General features: G+C 55.8%; 1 long non-coding RNA gene across 1 annotated transcript; it reads left to right on the top strand.

The window, feature by feature from the left end:
• The first annotated feature begins 2,399 nt into the window (after window positions 1-2,399).
• On the top strand, window positions 2,400-10,334 carry LOC137148244 (uncharacterized). Its single transcript, XR_010918483.1, has 2 exons — window positions 2,400-2,432; window positions 9,856-10,334. It is a non-coding gene; the product is annotated as an uncharacterized lncRNA (long non-coding RNA).
• Window positions 10,335-11,624: the final 1,290 nt, after the last annotated feature.

The raw sequence follows: 11,624 nt of genomic DNA, 5'->3' as shown, positions 1-11,624 counted from the left end.
GTGGAGTTACCCCTGACTGACCCCCGGGGTGGGTGAGATCAGAATTGGGCCCATTGGCATCAGTGGCACTGATCCCCACTAGCAGGATTGGGCCCGAAGTCCCTTAGCAGCCTGCCTGGAACACTGGCTCAGATAACCCCTTGGATTAGTGTGCACTCGACCATCCGGGTCTAGCAGTACCGGAGCAGAACGGGCTGGGGGATGGGCAAAGGTAGCTTTAACAGCGTCTAAGATACCCTGGAATCTGGGACCATCCCATCAAGGGTCCTGTCTCCCCTCACCCCCAGTTGCAAGTTAGAGCAGCCCAAAGGCTGCTCTGTCTTGCCCAGGCTGCCAAACTGCCACGCCCCATTTCCCACAGCCACGCCCCCAGCACCAGAGGCAGTGAGTGATGTGGCAGAGTGTGATGGTGAATTCCTTTTCATTGCTTGTATTCAGAGAGAGAGAAACCGGCGCGGGATCACAGAGAGATGCAACACAGGGAGCATCTTTATTGAGCGAATCTCTGAGCTATCCCCTAATAGTCTAACTCTGTTCCTATGGCAACAAGGCAATTAGGCGAGACACAAAATGCACAACACAGAGGAGCAGCTATGCACTCGCGGATGGGCTGATCCGGGCGACTGGAGCTGGGGGGCCATAAGCCTGGTCCTGTTGCACCCCACACACATGGCGCAGAGAAGAGGCCGGACCGGGGGAAATGGCAGCTCCCCGGCAATCCCCTCACCCCCCTGCCAGCAATCAGCAAGGTGCAAAAAGACCCGGGAGCAGCTGCTCCAAGCAAGGAGCCCCTGGAGTGAAAAAATCCCCGTTCTGATGTGCATGGCTAGGGTGTGTCCTGGGGGGAGAGCATGGAATGATACCAGAGAGCGGCCCTGTCTGTACCTCAGTAGAGCCACCCTGCGCGGTGCATCGACAGCGGGGTTTGCACCCCTCTATGGTACCAATAACCCCAGCCCAGACAGGCCCAAATGCAGCTCTTCCAAGCAGCATGAACTCCTGCTTTCTGCTCTGCAATCTCCCCTCAGCCCCCAGCCCCACAGTCCGGTGGTAAGCAGCCATGGCTGGGGGGGCTGGGGGACACCCACTGAGCAGCTGACTGGGGGGCTTTGTTGGTCACGGGGCTGAGCGATGTCCCTGCCCCCTCGCTCCCGGTCTGTAGGACAGGGAGAAACCTCGGCCCCTCGCGAGCAGGGATCAAGTCACAGTTGTCAAGCGTGGGGAAGGTGACAGGCCAGAGCATCAGCTGGCATAAACCAGCCCCACCCCCAGGGCTTTGACCCCACCCGGAGAGCTGGCCCAGCTCCCGAAGGACTGGGGAGCAGGGAACGCTGGGACAGTGGTGGTGAGTGGGTTCCTCTGACATTCGTGGGGTTGTAGGATTCTTCGCTCACACCCACGCAGAGGGGAAGGGCGGATTGCAGTGAGACGTTGGTCTCCCCCAAAGGCTCCGTGGGTAAGTGGGCATCCGCTAGCTCAACCTGGCACGTCTTTATTTGCACCGTAGCGGCAGCGACTGGGATCAGGGCCCCACGGCACCGACTGCTGCACAGACACATAGGGAGAGAGTCACTGCACCAAGGAGCTTCCAGCCCACACAAAGCAGGGTAGGAAACTGAGGCACAGCAGGGGAAGAGGCTTCCACAAGGACGCTGGCAGAGCCGGGAACAGAACCCAGGTGCCTTTAAGCCCACGCTAGCGCCCTATCCACTCAGCTACACCGTCTCCTGCTGGTAGACGTGTCACAAGGAGGTGTGCTGGGAGAGGAGCAGGTATTACAGCGCGGGAGCCATGCCACATTGGCCACCATGGAAGGCAAGGTGCTGGGGGAAGCAGGGAGCTCTTCTACCTGCTCAGACTGCGAGTTTAAGGAAGGAGGCGCCGGGCTTGGGGGGGAGGGAGGCTGTAAATCAACTCAGGAAGCGGAGCAGCTGCCGGAAGGAGCCCGTAAAGCCCCAGCCAGGAGGTCTGAAACAGGCTTGGGAAACCCCCAGGCTTTCTTGCTTACCCACCTCAGTTTCAAAGGAGATTCCAAGCAGCCGCAATTCGAAGCTGCGCCAGGGTCGGATCTGGGAATGAAGCCTCTAGGTGTTACTGTGGGGGCAGACCTGGGCTGAGTGGGCACCGGGGGGTTAGGGGCTGACCTGGAAGGGACCAGGGGGCAGCAGGGAAAGGTGCAGCTCAGTATAACAGGTGGAATTAGAGAGAGGTGCAGCTAGGAAGGTTAAGGCCTGCTGGAGTCACTGGGGTGGGGCAGGTGTACCAGGTGGAGCCCATCAACTCAGAGACTCCACAGCCAGCCAGGGTCATTCTCATCATCCCGTCTGATCTCCTGCATCACACAGGCCAGAGAGCCTCAGCCACTAATCCTTGTGTCCAACCCAGGACATCTCTTCGGACTTCTGGTGACGGAGACTCTGCCACGGCCAGAGGTAAGTTGTCCCGGAGGCTTTATTTTTCATCTCCGTTGGTCTAGAGTCAGTTTTCCACCACAGAATCGCGTTTTGCTTTTCCCTGCTAGACTAAAGAGCTGCTTGCTCTGGGAAATCTCTGCCCCACGGAGCCACGTCTGGACAGAGACCAAGCCTTCCTGTCACCTTCTCTTGAGTGAACTAAGTAGCTCTAGCATCTTAAGTCTCGCGTGCCCAGTGGTTTGTGCACTAGTGGAGAACTTATTTAGTCTCTCTGTGCCTCTGATCCCCAGTTGTAAAACCAGGGATAACACCCCTGCCCTGCCCCACAAAAGTGCTGGGAGGATAAATACATCAAAGCCTGTGAAACACTGATGAAAAGCAGGTTTGGGGGATTCTGACTGATGATTGCAGGTCTTTTCTGAGCCTTTTCCAACATTCGATTGTCCTTTTTGAAGTGTGGACACTAGAAGTGAAGGCAGAATTCCAGTAACAGTCTAGCTAATGCTGCATAACGAGGTGATAGCACTTCCCCGCTAACACAGCCAAGGATCATAGTCACCCTCGGAGAGTGAAAACTGCACACTATGTCCAGGTTTACAATTGCTGGAACCAGGTCTCACAGCGGCACTAGTGCGTCCACACTGCACCGGGCAGACCTTCCGACTCAGGTCTGCAGCTTGAGCTGCATCCACACTGCAAAATAACAGGGCGTGGACTTGAATCTCAGGGGGACTTCGGCTCTGACCCATGCCTAGAGCAATGTCCTAGGAGCCAGGTCCTGAGTGCTTGCTGACTCAGCTCAGTCTGATTTGTGTGTGGAAGAAAGGGAGCTTGGGCCAAACTGGAGTCAGAGCCCGGGTTTAGTGTGCAGTGTAGACGGAACCTAAGTTACAGCCTTGCACTGGGAGTGCATGTTCTGCCATCACCCTCATGCCCTTTTCAGAGTCACAGCAGTCCATCTTGTAAGCATGACCTACAACTTTGTTCCTAGCGGCCTTTGGTTGTATAAAAACACATTGGTCAAATGAGCCCCCTGTTCCAAGTAATCCAGGTCAGGCGGTATAACTGATCTGTCCCTCTCATTATTTACCGCTCCCCCAGTCCTCCTGTCATCTGCAAATGTTACCAGCCGTGATTGTATGTTTTCCTCCAGACCACTGAAAAAGATGTTGAGTAGCACTGGGCCCGGAAGAGACCCCACTAGAAAATTTCCCTTGGATGATGATTCCCTTTGAGAAGCACTTTTGGAGATCTATCAGTTAACCAGTTTTGAATCCATTTCATATGGAGCTGTGTGGATTTTATGTAGTGCGAATTTTTTTTTATCTCGGTGTTGGATTAAGTCAAATGTCTTAGAGAAGATGAAGTCTGTTATATCAACTCAGTTAGTTTTATCCACCAAATGTGTGATCTCATCCAACACAACCACAAGTCAGCTTAACCAGACATAGTCTCATATAACCATGTTGATTGGCATGAATCATGCTGCCATCCTTTATTTCTGACCTGATTGTATCCCACTTCAGCCTTTCCATGATTTTGTCTGGGATTGACCTCTAGTTACCCAGGTCATCCCGTTTGCCATGTTAAATATCAGCCTGACATTTGCTTTTCTCTAGTCCTCTGGGACTTCCCCGCTGACCCAAGGCTGGTTAAAAATAAACATTAAGATTTCAAAGAGGTCCTCGGCCAATTCTTTTAATACTCCCAGGTGCAAGTTATCCAGCCGTGCCGATTTTAAAGTGTCGAATAGTTGCTGCTTGACATCCTCCCTGTCACTGATGGAACAATCCCCGTAGGACAGGAATACATCAGCTGTCTTCTTACCAAATACAGAGCAGGAATACGTCTCGACACCTGCCTTTTCTACGTCGCAGCTGATAATTCTTCCCTCCTTCTCTAGCAGGGGACGTATCCCGTCGCCAGGATTTCATTTGTTCCTGGTGTGGTTGACATTAAAGGCTGGTAGAGGAGATGGGGTAAAGGGTAACTGGCTGAGCTTAAAGAGATGTTATGTCAAGGAGGGGAAATGGGTGGTGCCTTATGCAGGAACAGGAGCAGCAGGTGGGGTTAAAAACCTGCACAGTGGATGGGGTCGGGCGAGGTGCTTTAGGGCGAATTCAGCAATTGGGCTTTGGGCCAGGCCGTGCAGGGAGGTGGGGCTAAATACATATCCTCAGCTTCCTCTGTTGCCCTATTGGGAGGGAGGAGAAATGCCTTGCTTTGCTAGCGGGGCTGCTTCCCCAGAGCCTGGCGGGAGTGCTAAAACAGCACCGGTTTTCTTGCAAGTTTTCCCCTCCTGCCTCAGTTTTCCAGGGGGAAGGGGACATGGGCTGCACCGTGGGGGCGGGAGCGAGGATGCCTGATGGAGTTTATGTGAGGGGCGCTGGAGGTGACGGCGGTAGTTCTCGGGTGGGCAGGAAGGGCCTTCAGGACAGCTGATGGCCTCTCGGACTAGAGGTTCATGGTGTCTCGTCGTCACCAGTCCAGGCTTCCCCAGGATTGTCCCTTTTTGGAGGTGGCTCTCCTGGGAAATCTGTCAGGTGCTCAGTGCACCTTGCTGCTAGGCACTGCATCGTCCCGGAGGTCCCGGGTTTTTTGGACCTCAGAAAAACCCTGGTCTCGCGAGGGGTCTGGGTTGGATTCCTGCCGCTCGCACGCCAGCAAGGACTGAGCGGGGCTGCGGCTGGGGTTCCGGAGAACCACCCTGAGACCAGGGAAGGTTCTCCGGAGCTGCAGAGCACGGTCTCCCTTGCCCAAGGGAGGCCGCCAGAGGGGACGTCCTTCCTCCAGCACTCAAGCTGCAGAGCTGGACTCTGGAGAGACGGGGCCAGATGCAGGATTCAAGCCCAGGGTTCAAACACATTGAAGCATCCAAACCCTGGGGGAGGTGGCAGAGGCTATGGGCATCCTATCTCACCTAGAGATGAAGGGAGATACATTCAGTGGGTGGGTGGAGGGGCTCTCCTGCTTTTGGGGTGTTTTGAGCATCAGCTGCATTCCATGCGGAGGAACAATCCATAGGTCTTCGAGGCCGGGAGGGGAGCAGCATTTGGATCATCTAGTCTGGCCCCCCTGCCTAGCCCAGGCCAAAGACGCCCCCCACCCAGAGAGTTCTGCGTCCAGCCCAATGAACTGTGCTTCTTTCTCTGCTGGTGATGCACATAACCAGCCATGGGGGCCCAGATCTTGTGGAGGAGGAAGAGACCTGGCCCTTGGCTCTCGCCACTCCTTCACCCCGCCCTCTTTTGGGGTACGGGAGAAGAGACTTGGAGCCCTCTTCCAGCTGGCTTCCCTCACTCATGAGAGTGGACGGGGGCTGATCCGGCTGGGCCCAACCCAAAGGGAAACTTTCCATGGGATCCGACGGGCTTCGGGTTGGGGCCGCGGATCCGGCAGCTGTCGCCAGGCTTGGCCGGAACGGAGCTCAGCCCCAGACGTGGGCCGGTAAATTCCCCAGCTCGCTCTGGGCACGTCCGAGCTCTGCACAGATGGGAGGAGAGCCCCAGGGAGTGGATGAGCTGGGAGAAATTTGGATGGAAATCGGGGACTCTGTAGGGAAGCCTCGTCCGGACTAGCTTACGGGCTCAGCAATGAGTCTGAGATCCAGCGGGCTCTGTCAAGGGTACAGCTGGTCTCAGCCGGCCTTCGAAGGCAGGGATCTGGACCAATGGGGGCCCAATCCTGACAGGGCCGCAGAGGCTCTCCATCCTTCCAGGTGACTCAGCCAGATCGGCACCTCTTCTCTTCTCCTGAGCCTCGTCTGCCTCTGCTCACGGGGCAGCTAAGGCCGCGGAGCGTTGCCTCCCCAGGGGTGACTGACAGCGCCGGGGAGCCTGTCAGATGGTCCCATCGGTTTAATCACTACCACATTCGCGGCCCATGAAGAGGGGAGGAGGGATGGACGGGGGCCTGGTTTTGGGGGGGTGGGGGGGGGCAGGTGGGGTGGGGAGAAGGAAGAGAGCTGGGGGAGGGGAAACAGCCACATCAGAAACACGTCTTGGCACCAAGCGTCTCTTTGATTCATTGCAGCTGGCTCGGGGCTGGAAGGAGACCGTCACCCGGCCAACGGCTGGAAAACACAGAGCGCTGCAATCCCAGGCCCGGCAGAGAGCTAGCAGCGGGCTCGGGGCGGGTGGTGGAGGAGCAGGGCTGGCAGGAGAGAAGAGGCTCCTCTTCCAACATGCACCAAAGACGGGATGATTTATTCAGCGGGCCTGGCCCTTCCAAGTGACCTCATTTCAAACGGCTTCTCCCCCCCCCCCCGCAGCTTCTCGATGGAAGCGAGAGACCAGTGCCACGTGTGTTGGAGGTCTGGGAGGCGCTGGATCCTCAGCATCACACTCTCCTCCTCCCTCTTCCCCTTCGCTGCTTTCGACGGCTGGTCGTCCAGTCGATGGTCATTCATCAGGGGGATTTTGGGGGCGGGGGAAGGAGGGAGAGAGAGCAGGGCCCCCACATGTGGGGGGGGGGGAAAGGGTACACTTTACTGGGGCCCGGAGGCCCTGGGGGGCCCGGCCCAGGCTGCAACCTCCATGGGTATGTGTGTGGGAGCGGGCCCGTGTTACGAGTTTTTACTGGGCCCGAAAAAATTACGCTTGAGCCCCGGGTGAGAGTTACAGCCCGCCCGGATGGTTTAAAAACCCCCAATGTTTTACACAGTAACAAAGCATGGCAAATCTGCGGCTTAGGGGGGGCTTTACATTAGCTTTTGTCTCATGGCAGCCCTTAACTGCTCCACTGAGACCACAGCCGTGCCTACGAATACTCAGGGATAGACGGTTCCTGCCCTTGATTGACGAGAGGTGAAGTGCCTGGTCCAACATCACACAACGGGTGGGTAGGAAGGGCAGCCAGGCGTCCCAAGTGCCAGATCAGTGCCCTGGACCACAGCTCGGGTGAACTCACTTTTTGGGGAGTTGTGTATCTAAATCCTCTCACTGGCTTTGCAAATCTGTTCCGGTCTGTCAGCTAAATCCATACAAGAAGCCTTCTCCTAAGAGACCCCCAAAATTAGACACCCAGTCGAGGCTTCATTTCATATAAGCACATCCAAAGGGCACCCCCAAAGGTTGTTTAGTGACAGACTGACTCAGGATTACCAGTAATGGGTTCTGGAGTCCCTCACCTCTAGATTGCTGGATCCAGATCAGCCCTAATTTAGAAGTTATTATTTTGATGGCTTTCCGGCGGGCATGCTCTGAAATGGCTTGGATGGATCTCAGTCCAGTGGCTAGTGCGCAGATGTGGAAACTGGCGCGGAAACGGCCCCCACGGTAGCGAAACAATTTTTTCAAGAGCTCGGCTCTCATTTAGGCGCCAAAAGAAGCGGGCAGATTTCACGAAAAGCCAGCGTGGCGCATGCGGGTGCTTGGAAATCTAGCCCCGGTTAAGATTCTTAGGGTAAGAACTGAAGACGCCATCCTTGCCTTCCAGTATGGAGTAGAGGCACCTTGAAAGGGAGAAAGATAATGCTGCCACCATTTTGCTGTCCCTGTTCTGGGCTAAATTTGCTCTCTAGGACTGAAAATGCAACACTGAATCCACACCAAGAATTTTAAAAAGGTCTATTTTCTAAATGCCAGATTACTGCTTTTTAAAGATACCTCTTTAAACGTAGCCTTTTCTTTAAACATACCATTCCAAACCTGATATAAATTCAGAGGAACTGCGGAGTGTGCAACTAGATTTATTTAATCCACATTTATTTTGTTGCACTTAGCCAGGATTTTCTCTCTCTCTCTCTCTCTTTTTTTATTTTAATAGATTCAGTTTAGATTTCCAACACAGAGGGCCCCCAAAGCATCTCCAGGGTAACTCTAGTGAAGACAGAGGAGTTAGTGAAAAACCACAGATGAATTTGAGCGATTGCCACTGCGGAGCAGTAAATGGTTCTAGCATTTCTACATTCCACTGTTGCAGAGCAAATGTCTTGGGTGTTTGATCCTTAAGTGACTGGGCCGTTAGTCACTGAGAGACAGCTTCAGTCAAGTAAGGGATCTGTGTGAGTAGGGCCTGATCCTCCTCTTATGGGGCCTGATCCAATGCTCCCACCCACAAAAAACACTCCCGTTAACTTCAGGGGGCTTTGAATCTGATCCAGATTTAACCCCCGAGTGCTTCCTGTTACTTCACTGATTTATCCCTGGCATAAGTGAGGGGAGAATCAGGTTCCTAGGTCTCTGGCTGTGTTGATTAGTCTTTTAAAAGGAGACTGTCTGTCAGGTTAATTAGGATGTGTTTAAAAAAACAAGACCAATAGAAAGATTTCCATGAAGAATTGTTGTTTAATTCCATCGCAGACGGTACTGTTAGGAGAAGACGGGCCCCGGGGGTGCCTGGGAACTGAATCTTGCATTGCAGTGATAGCACATGGAAACCCATGGGAAGACAGCCTAAATGCTGAAATGTAAGTCGGACGGGGCCAGAGCCTCGGCTGGTGTGAATCAGTGCCAGTGTCAGAAATCAGTGGAGCTCTGCTGATTTACACCGGCTGGGGACCTGGCCCGGTGTGGTCAGGACAGAAAGACAGACAGCAGGTGGAGTATGTATGATAGACAGGCCTTGACAGATTAATACGTTGATTTCACACCCAGCAGGCTGTCCCCATCAGCACGCGGCTGTGATATATCAGAGCACATCGAGGGCTGGGGATGTTCTGAGTGTGATCACAGCCCTCCCAGTCTCCTCTCTGAGCTGGTGTTGCAGATTGCTGGTACAGGACAGATGCGCCCCCCACACACACACACACAACCACAAACACCCTGCACCTGTGGCCTGTCGTTACCAGCCCGGCCTGCTCACCCCTGCCTCTTTTACACCAGAGCTGCAGGGACCGTCGCTCCGGCAGCGATGGGAAGTCTGGGCTGGAGAGAGAGGCTTGAAGGGCAAAGCCTGGCAGATCGGGGTGCGGGGCCACAAGTCCCCAAGCTCAGGGGGAGGGGCACGGTTTTAGAAAAATTCGGGGGAGTTGTGTCAAGACACGGCACATTGTATGTGATGATCTTAGACCCTGCACAGTGCGGGGGTCGGGGTCTGAAAAGATGTAATGGCGTGTAGAAAAGTCTGGGTGGGGAACCAATGTCTGGGTGAGTGCAATCACCCCCCTTTCCCCACAGCCAACGACTCCCCGGCTTAGGGTAGCTGTGAATGGGAGGGACCGTGGGGGGGTGTATTGGTGACACACACCTGCTTGTCCAAGGAGAGGGGTGGCCTCGGCTTTGAGCCCCCTCATTTACTTGAACCCCGGGTGTAAATCAGGGCAGGACCCGGCTCTCCGGCTCGGCATTGCTCCGCTCTTTCCAGCTCCAGGTGCTGGCACCGGGGCGCCTCCCAAGTGACCCCCACCGGAGAAGTGGACAGATTCATTCACGCCCGTATAGCTTGAAATCAGAACCCAGCCACGCACCGATCTCTCTGTCCCGCTTGTGTCTTGTCACAGCACCCAGACACACGTCAGCATCTCGCTCCCCCACCAGCTCCCGGCCTTGGCTCATCCTCTTTCCTCTCTGCTCCTGCCTCTGAAATGAACAGCCTTCCTCCCGCGCTGGTGTGGACTGGAAGGAAGCGCTGCCACAGAACGAGCTGCAGCCGGCTCTGCCAAAGCCTGCCCTCCGTGCTCAGCTGCGGCGGGGTCTGAGTCATACGGAGAAGTATTTGGCCTGTTTTCTGTAGGGCTAAGTGGTCCTGTCCTGCCCACGTCACTCTGGGGATTATCGGTGCTACCAGCATAGGGCAACAGGTTCTGCTGGAAACACGGGTGCGGGGGGCTGGTCTGTAGAAAGGGGTGGGGCCACCTGGGATGCAGAGGGCAAAGGAACGCCACCCACAAAAAAAGCTTCCCGCCTCCCCCCCCCATTCTGTGTTATCCACTGGCTCCGTTGCTGTAGTGATTTAGATCTTACTAGCATTCACCTTGCAGAGGAACCCAGATTGAGATCCGAGGTCTCCTGTGCCAGGCACCTTGTGAGAGGCAGTCGCTGCCCCAAAGAGCTTCCAGTCTGACTGGACAAGACAGCCCAAGAGTGAGAGGGGGAACCGAGGCTCAGCGAGGCGGAGGGATTGGGTCCGAGATCAAACAGCAGCGCCGAGGACCCTGCCCTCCTAGCAGCTAGTCCGGCGCTCCGGGCAAAGCTGTCTCTCGAACTCGGTGCTGGCACCAGCCGGCTAAACCTCCCCCCCCGGCCCTGCACGGGGAAGTCTTGTCTTCATGACGAGAACAAAGGTGTGGTCTTGACGGGGGGTAAAATCCTGGGGGAGCCAAGGCGGGGGGCAGGTTTTGCACAAGTTCGGGGGCCGAGATCCTGGGGGAACCAAGAATCTACCTCACCCAGCTAACTCGTGCGACACCAACACTGCCTTGTCTTCACTAGCGCTACACAGTTGGGTATGCGAGGCTTTGAAAGGGCTGATCAGGTGTCCTGATTTTATAGGGACAGTCCCGATACTCGGGGCTTTGTCTTATACAGGCGCCTATTACCCGCCACCCCCCGTCCCGATGTTTCACACTTGCCGTCTGGTCCCCCTACATAGGAGGGTGAATCCAAATGCCCCGGGGAGAGTTGGAAATTCTCGACTGGGGTATTTCGGGCGGGGAGGAGCTGAGAGGGGGTGGGGATGTGTGTGTGTGTGGCGTGGTGGGATTCCCACCCCAAGCGTCAGTCCCCAGCCAGCGTAGACTCGCACGAGGGATCCACACCGCTCGGTGTGCAGTAATTGGAAGCAAACCCTCTCTCCCGGTCGCTCAGAGCCGTGAGGAATTTCGCCTTCAGCTTCTGTGCCCGGCACATTTTTCTGGGCTGTTTCATTCCTTCTGTCTCCTCCTCCCTCTCATCTCTGCCTCTCTCCTCTGGCCTCGCCCACGCCCGCCCCGGCCCTACTTGCCGGGGCCCAGCTGACGACTTTGGCTCCCACCCCGAAAACGCAAGAGGCTTCTGAAGTTTCCAGCTGGGAGCTGACACGTACCCGGGGCTCCAGCACAGCACCTCTCCCCATCTCCACGTATGCAAGTGGGGGAAGGGGGGCAGCCGGGGCTCTCATGGGCTCATGCTGGGGTGTAGCCCTGGAGATCGGTGCAGGGCCGTGGGGGGAGACAGCCCAGGCCAGGCTGGCGTGTCCAGGAAGTACCCGGGCAGTTCGGACACCTGCCCCCGCACCCCTCCCCACTTTGGGCAAGCCATATTCCAAGCTCTCTCCCCATCTTCATCCCCC

This window comes from Emydura macquarii, unplaced genomic scaffold (assembly GCF_026122565.2).
Source record: "Emydura macquarii macquarii isolate MOO-44397 ecotype Brisbane River unplaced genomic scaffold, CSIRO-AGI_Emac_v2 contig_629, whole genome shotgun sequence".
NCBI lineage: Eukaryota > Metazoa > Chordata > Testudines > Chelidae > Emydura > Emydura macquarii.
Note: the sequence above shows the minus strand (reverse complement) of the source record. Positions and strands in the feature narration are given on the sequence as shown.